We start from the raw sequence: 8,397 nt of genomic DNA on the forward strand, positions 1-8,397 counted from the left end.
TGAACTGGCTAGTCACAAGCAGCCCCTGTCGCCATCTGATGGTGGCTGCTAGAGCTGCCCACTTTCTTGGACAGGCAAATCAGTTCTTATCTCTGCAGGTCTGGAAGTGGAGAGGCGTCTGTATGCGGATCCTTCCAGACTCCCCAGCCGGTAGACCAGGAACAGGGGAAGACTCCAGCCCCTTTGGAGGAGAATCTGAAGGCTCCAGAGGGTGAAGCCCTCCAAGGGAGAGGAGGAGTGGATGAAAAGAGAAGGGGAGGCAGAAGTCACAGGGGAGGCCTGGGCACAGTGGCTCAAGCCCAACACCTTGGGAGACGGAGGCATGAGATCACTTAAGCCTAGGAGGTGGAAGCTGCAGACAGCTATGATCGTGTCACTGCACTCCAGCCTGGGAGACAGAGAGAAACCCTGTCTCTAAAAAAATAATGAAAATGTTTTAAAAAGATGTCACAGAGGAGGAAAAGGCACAATGCCCAGCCTTCAGACCAGGCCACCCAGGAGGGTCCACGGGTGCCGTGGCTTGGCCTCTCTGGTCTCTTGGGCTCCTGGTTGGCAGTCGAGGAGACCCAGGGGACTCTCAATGCCCAAGAAGGCCTGTAGCCCTGAGGCCAAACTGGGACTGTCCAGCTGCCCCAGTAGCGTAAGCAGGCTGCAGCACCGTGGCCCCACGGCCTGCCTTTGATGGACTGTTCCAGGAGAACAGGCTGCAGCACTGTGGCCCCACGGCCTGCCTCCGATGGACTGTTCCAGGAGAAGGGAGGGGCTCGGCTGCAGGCGGGGAGTTGCCTCTAGGACTGAGAGGACAAAGACAGGAACCTGGGTTTCACGCCTCCCTCCCCTCCCCTGAGTAAGGTTACATGCTTTACCTTAAGGCTCTGGGGTCAAGGGACACCGCCCCAGGGCTCCCAGCTGGCAGTGACCCCTTTGTGAACATGTGTTTTGGTCATAGGTGCAGGAACCCAGCATTGTGACTTTAAATATTGCTGAGGGCCCGGGCGTGGTGACTCACACCTGTAATCCTAGCACTTTGGGAGGCTGAGGCAGGTGGATCACTTGAGGTCAGGAGTTCAAAACCAGCCTGGACAACATGGTGAAACCCTGTCTTTATTAAAAACTCCAAAAAATTATCCGGATGTGTTGGCGGGTGCCTGTAATCCCAGGTACTTGGGAGGCTGAGGCAGGAGAATTGCTTGAAACCAAGAGGCAGAGGTTGCAGAGAGCCTAGATCATGCCACTGCACTCCAGCCTGGGTGACACAGCAAGACTCCATCTCAAAAAATAAAAAATAAATAAATAAATACTGCTGAGATCTCTAGCTTCTAGACAATAGGAGGGTCAACTTTTATCGTGGGCGGTTTTGGGGGTGTATTAGTCAGGGTTCTCTAGAGGGACAGGACTAACATAGATGTAGATATAAAGTGGGAGTTTATTAAGGAGTATGGACTCACACAATCACAAGGTGAGACCCCACAATGGGCCATCTGCAAGCACAGGAGCCAGGAAGCCAGTCCGAGTTCCAAAACCTCAAAAGCAGGGAAGCTGACACTGCAGCCTTCAGTCTGTGGCCAAAGGCCCAACGCCCCTGGCAAACCACTGGTGTAGGTCAAAGAGACCAAAATCTGAAGAACTTGGAGTCCAATGTTTGAGGGCAGGAAGCATCCAGCACAGCAGAAAGATGGAGGCTGGAAGACTCAGCCGGTCTGCTCTTTTCATACCTGCTTTTATGGTGCTCACCCAGATTGAGGGTGGGTCTGCCTCTCCCAGTCCACTGACCCAAATGTTCGTCTCCTTTGGCAACACCCTCATAGACACACTCAGGAACAATACTTTGCACCCTTCCATCCAATCAAGCTGACACTCAGTATCAACCATCACAGGAGGTCAGAGTGTACATGTTGGGGTGGGGACTCAGAGTGTAGCAAAAACAGCAGCGACCTGAAGAGAGCTCTGTGGGGTGAAGGAGAAAGAGACATAACTCCAATGCAGCTTCCCGGTCCCGCTGACCACATTTGCATACACAGATTCTGGCAGAAGTCTCAAGCCTAGGTGCACATGAAAATTCTTTGGGGACCTTCGGGGGCGGGCATGGTGGCCCACACCTGCAATCCCAGTCAGTCAGGAGGCTGAGGTAGGATGATGGCTTGAGCCCAGGAGTCCTAGACCGGCCGGGCAACATATGGAGACCCTGTCTCTAAAGAAGAATCATAAAAACATCCATGCCTGAGTCCATGAGTGGAGCCCTGGCAGAGATTCCACACCCCGAGGAAGGGGGAGGGTGGGAGGGCACTGCAGTGGGAGAAAAGAGGTTTCAGACACCAGACAGTGCATAGGAGGGGGTGGAGGAAGTGCAGAAGTCAGCTGGCCATTCCAACTCAGGGAGATATTCTCCAACCCTGGGACTACCTAAGCTCGCCACAGACAAGGAGGGGGTCTCTTCAGGGAGGACTCAGCATGACAAGTCCCAGCCTCCTGCTGAATCCTGCCCATAAAGTTGGTTCTGAAAGTGAATACATGAATGGATGGAAGGATGGATGGATGGATGGATGCATGGATGGATGGATGGATGGATGCCGAGAGTGATGAGGAGCATGAATTCTGGGTTTCACTGCCTGGTTTAAATCCCAGCCCTGCCTCTGATAAGCTGTGTGACCTTGGCTGAGTTACTAACCTCTCTGAGCCTCAGCTTCTCCACCTGCAAAATGGGGAAAAATATCACACCACTCCACAGTGTCCACACTCCATAAATGTCGGGATTATTGTTATCTGCAGTCTTTATTATATCACCACCACCCTCCATGCTCACGGGGAACGCATGGTGCTGCAGCCTGTGCCTCTTCTTCCCTACCCAGAAGGAGCACAAGAGCCTCCTTGGCCTCACCCCGTCCATCACACAGTCTCCTTTCCCTCTTCTTTTTCCATGCCCTGAGTGTCCCCAGCTCCCTTTCCCACCTGCCCCTTGTTATCCTGAGAGAGTCACATTTTTCAAAGGCCCACCCCTCACCTCCCCACCAGACCTTGTTCAGGGACCCCTACCTCACCCCTACATGACGTCACACTTGGATGGGCCGCCCCAAACCAGGGGACCAGGACGCATCCCCCAAGGTCTGCTGCTCCAACTGAGATCTAAGCACCACCATGCCCACTGACGCCGCCAGGTGGCGCTCGGTGCCCAGGCACTGTCAATTTGTTCAACAAACATTAATGGCTGTCCCCGTTGAGCCAGGCACTGGGTCCAAAGATGGGGACATGAAGATAAAAATACCGCACTATCTCCTTTTCAGGAGCTCATCGTTTTGTGGAAAACATGTAAACAAAGACGGGAAAACACAGGATTGCCTTAAAAGGTGAGAGGCAGAAATCCCAGGGGCCTAGGTAGGAAGGCCCCCTTCTATCAGATGCAGGGAAATGTCAGGAGACAAGTGGCCCAGGGGTCCTGGACACCAGCCCCGTGCCTCCTTCCCAGCCCACTTGCTCACTCTCCCCCTTGAGGAATTCTGGAAGGAGGGTGAACAGAACCCTTGAAAAATACAGAAAAACATCCAGCGTGTCCTCAAATGGGTCCTCAGTCGTGGGGGAAGCTGGGGAACCACAGCTTTAGATCTCTTGACTCTTCCCTCTCCTACCCCAACCCCGCACCACACTCCTTCCACAAGGTCCCACCTCCACCACTGAAAAAGTGAGGTGATGGCTTAAAAGGCCTCCCAGTCACTCAATCACCCAGCTCCTTCTCCCGATACCCCCAGGCAATGGTGGAGGCAGCATTAACCCATCTCAGCCTCCCCTACAGTAGTGGGGCCCAAGTTTGGCTGATGTAACAAACACCTGGGGTACTGGCTGAGAATGCAGATTCTGGGGCCTGCCTCGGACCAGCTGAATCAGGAATCTCTCCAGTGGGGACTGGGAATCTGTCATTTAACAAACGCCGCCAGATGATTTCTAGAATCAGACAAGTTTAGGAACTGGAGTGCATAGGGGTTATGAGAATACCTGGCACTTCACTGGTGCCCAGGAGAGCACCCTCTTAATCTTTCTATGACCAAAGGAGAGAGTCCCCCACCTCAACCCAGGCCATCTCCCTGGCCTACTTTCTTTTTTCTTTTTTTCTTTTGAGACAGAGTCTCAATGTGTCACCCAGGTTGGAGTGCAGTGACACAGTCTGCCCACTGCAACCTCCACCTTCTGGGTTCAAGTGATTCTCCTGCCACAGCCTCCCAAGTAGCTGGGATTACAGGTGAGCACCACCACACCCGGCTCATTTTTGTATTTTTAGTAGACAGGGTTTCACCATGTTGGCCAGGCTGGTCTTGAACTCCTGGCCTCAAGCAATCCCCCTGCCTTGGCCCTCCAAAGTGCTGGGATTATAGGTGTGAGCCATCATGCCTAGCCAACCAGCCTCACTTTCAGAGCCGGGACACAGCTGTCCCCAAGTGACCAAAGTCCCCATCAGTGAACTCTCACCCCCAACACAGAGACATGAACACGGACGCAGGGATGGGGGTGTCTTTGCCCTTGTAGACCTCAGAGCAGGTCAGCATCTATGGACACCGTCAACTGGCTGAGGAATTGTCACACACAGTGAGAGGTTCCCCTCAGAGACCCAGCACACCGGGCTGCAGTGAGCTGGGGAGACAGAAGCCTCAGATTTGAGGAGGTGAAAGAATTGTGTGCCACACAGACTGGGATACTAGAAGAGAGATCAGTGTGGGAATCGATGTTAATTAGAATGATGGCACAGAGCAGCCTTTGATAAATATGGATGAAAACCTGATGAACGAATGAATTAATGAGCCAAATGCTATTCCCATGTCTGTTGCTGTCTGCCCCGTGGGACAAGGCGTGTTTTATAACGATGAGCTACACGCGGAGAAACAGCACACCAATCTACTCCACGGATATAAATCTAATTCTGCCTTCGAAGAATCATTTAGAAAGGCTGGGTGGAGGGTGGGCGCCCCAGGCCACATACATGCAATGAACACACACTCCCCACCCCAGCCTCCTTGAAAACCCTCCCAAGGAGAGAACGAGTTGAAAATTCAGGCAGGGTAAAAGTTGGCCCATCTTTCTCAGGGGGAAAGATGAGGAAGGGGAGTGTGGCTGAGAGTAGCTCACTCTGGTCTTTGTGTGGGCTAGGGCAGGGACGTCGCAGGCCACTGCAGCTGCTGATGGAGGGCCACTGCTACCTCTGGCTCTTTTTCTTTCTTTCAGATGAACTTTTTTAAATTACGTAATTTATTTTTATGGAAAAGAGAGAAAGGAAAGAGAGACAGAAAAAGCAAAACAAGACAAAAAATCTTCTTGTCCTGCATCTGCTTGGTACCTGTGGATTCCCACCCCCACACCCAGCTCCCTTTTCCCCCCACCCCCGGCCAACCCCACCAATGGTCCACTTTAACATCTGCTATGGTGCCTTTTGTCTCTTTCCAGATTTCCCATGCAAATACAGCCAATTGTGAATACACAGGGGGAGGGGGACTACTAAAACCTCCCCTGTGAAGTCTGGAATTGGATTCTTCTGAAAATTCTGCTTTGCATGGCACGGTGGCATGCAGATGGGGGTTGGGGCCAACAGTGCCCTGTCCCAGCCCTCTCACGGCCCTCCTGGCTCTGATGACCGCCCCCAAATGGGCCTGGTGAAGGGACAGGGCGGGATCCTCCCCGGCTGGGACCAACTCCTTTTGTCTTTCCCACGCCCCACCCTGTGTGTGTGTGTGTGTGTGTGTGTGTGTGTGTAAGGGGTGGACCCTGTGGGCCACGATGCCCTCTGACCTTCAGTCCTGACAGCCCCTGGGCTCACACGGTAGCCTCAGCCCAGGTTCTCCTGGGGAAACTCAAGCTGCCCATGGACACCCAGTGCCTGAATCCCTTTCTGGTGCCCCAGCTGGCCTGACTGCTAGTGATGGGCTTGTCCCCAGCATCCCCTGTCCCAGCACCCCATCAGGGTGGGGGGCACCCTATGGTGAGAAAGCCTGGCAGGTCACATGCTGCCGAAATACTGTCAGGTCAAGGGTCACAGTCCCTAGGCCGGCCTGAAGCAGCTGGCAGCGGCGGGGAGAAGGGGAGGCCAGCACCAGCGTCCTGGCTGCAGGGACCTCGGGCTCCTGCCCCCCAGGCCGTGTGGCTGCCTCAAATGCCCACCGTAAAACCCTCGGGGAGTGGGTCTCTACCCGGAGAGTTTGCCCCCAGGGGACATTTAGCCGTGTTCAGAGACGTTTGTGTTTGTACGGTTAGGGGGCTGGCTGTGCTCCTGGCATCCAGTGGAGGGTGTCAGGGATAATATCCTGTAGTGCCCAGGCCAGCTCCACTACACAGCGATCCGGCCCCAAATGTCGCTGGTGGAGCCGAGGAACCCCGGTCTAGAACCAGACATAAGGCAGCGGCAGGGCTCCCCGTGCCCTCGGCCCCACTACGTCCACCCGTGGAAACTCCACGACCCGGCGGGCCTCCGGGAGGGGATTCTTCCCTTGGGAAAAGGGGCCTGCTTCCCTGGCCTAACCCACCCCACCCCCGTCTCTGCGCTGGCCTGAGAGACACGTGGATGAATGCGGCCCCCGCAATCCCCGGCTGCTGCGAGGCCCGGCTCTGAGGGCGGGGAGGGGCGGAGCGCGGCGGCCCGGCCCCAGGCTACAGCAGGAGCTGGGACAGCTGGCTCCGGCCGCCGCCCGGCAGCGAAGATCGGGTTGCAGGGGCCGGGGCGGGGCTTGAGGTGGGGCACGAGAGGCGGCCTCAGGTTGGCTGGAGCTGAGGTGGCCGGGCCCTCGCGGGAGAGGCACGTGGGCGCGCCTGCTGCTCGGGCCCACCCCCACCTCCCCCGACCCAGGTGCGTGCGGAGGAGTGGGCTGTCTGCGGCTGGGGTTCCGGGGCCCCGCGCCCTCTCCCAACCCGGTCAGATTATGACGCTGGGTTAAGGACGGAGCGTAAAACCTTCCCTGGGCCCTGGCCTCCATGGCCCTCTCATGCCGTCGGTGGAGTTGGGGATGAGGCAAGCCACTGTCGCCTTTGGGTGAATCAGAAGAAGGAGCCACTTCCAGGCCCCTGGCTTGGAGGAGTCTGCGGGGGTGAGAGGTGGGGGGATGGGGCGGACAACCGGCTGGGACAAGCACCACTCACCCCCGACGGGACCCAGCTTCTCTGTCCAAAGCATAGCCAGGCGGTGACCCTGTGTCCACCCAGTTCTGCTCGAGACTTTGAGTCGGAACCCCTAGGGGTGTATCTGTGGCACAGCCCTGGGGCTTTAGGTCCCCTCTCCACTGCTGGGGACACCAACTTCAGGGCTTAGACAGAGCTGGAGACATCAGGGTGCATTTTACAGATGAGGAAACCCTTGTGGGGATGGGGAGGGGGTCAAGGGAGCTGTTGAAGGCCACAGAGCTAGCTGGAGCCAGGACCTGTCCGAGATGCCCTGCCCGCCACGAAGGTGCCGCTTGAGAAGTGGATGCCCGGGGAAGCTTGCTGAAGGCACCTGCCTGCTTAATCTCAAAACGCATTTGCTGGAACTTACATGGCCGCTCCCACTTCAGCCCTAAGGCCTGACCTGGCAAAGGAGGGCAGGGACCAGATCGCTCTTAACTCCACTGCCTCCTGTCCACCCAGTAGACAGTGGACTTTGCTGTCAGAAAGCAGTTCTGTCCCAGCTCTTCAGCCTAGCTTCCTAGACTTCCTGTGCACCTGGAGACCCTCCTAATGCCTCTGATAGCCCTTCTCCCCTGCCAGTCAGGGCGCGGGCACTGCCAAGGGTCTCTCTCCTTAGCATCCTCTTCCAATCGCGGCAACCTGCCAAGCCACCCACTCTGGGGACCCAGGGCATGAGGCAGCGCAGAGGGAAGGGAGGATGTGGCACCAGGAGGTGCCAAACTGAAATCTGGCTGGAAGACCTGCTTGTCTGGGCAGGAAACACTGGGCAGATGGTGCCTGGATGCTCTGCCTTGGCTGTGACTTTCATGGGGGTTACCTGGAGGGGACAGAACGCCAAACACAAACTCAGGAGGCTGGTACCCCCATTTTTCAGATGAGAAGACTGAGGAAGGACCAAGGGAGCTGCTGAAGGTCACAGAACTACTAACAGCCAGGATCTGAACCCACAGCCTCTGATTCCAAAGTCGTATTTTCTCCGTGCTGCAGAATTGCCTCCTGCTACAAGGGCATGGGTCCCTGCTACAGGGGCATGGGTCCCTGCTCCCCACCTCCTTCTCTGAGGGTACTGATGTCTCCCTTTCAATCCCCCGCACCCCAGAGGGATGCGCCACTCCAGCCTCTGCCCATCAGCAACCTTTTCTCAAGGAGGATGAGGTCAGAGCCGCACCCCGAGCCCAAGGAGGATGAGGTCAGAGCACTCCCGGTCTGGTGCAGGTGCTAAATAATTCATGCAGCTGCTGTGAACAGGGGCTGCAGCTTCCT

The sequence above is a fragment of the Chlorocebus sabaeus genome, chromosome 16 (genome assembly GCF_047675955.1).
Source record: "Chlorocebus sabaeus isolate Y175 chromosome 16, mChlSab1.0.hap1, whole genome shotgun sequence".
Taxonomy (NCBI): domain Eukaryota; kingdom Metazoa; phylum Chordata; class Mammalia; order Primates; family Cercopithecidae; genus Chlorocebus; species Chlorocebus sabaeus.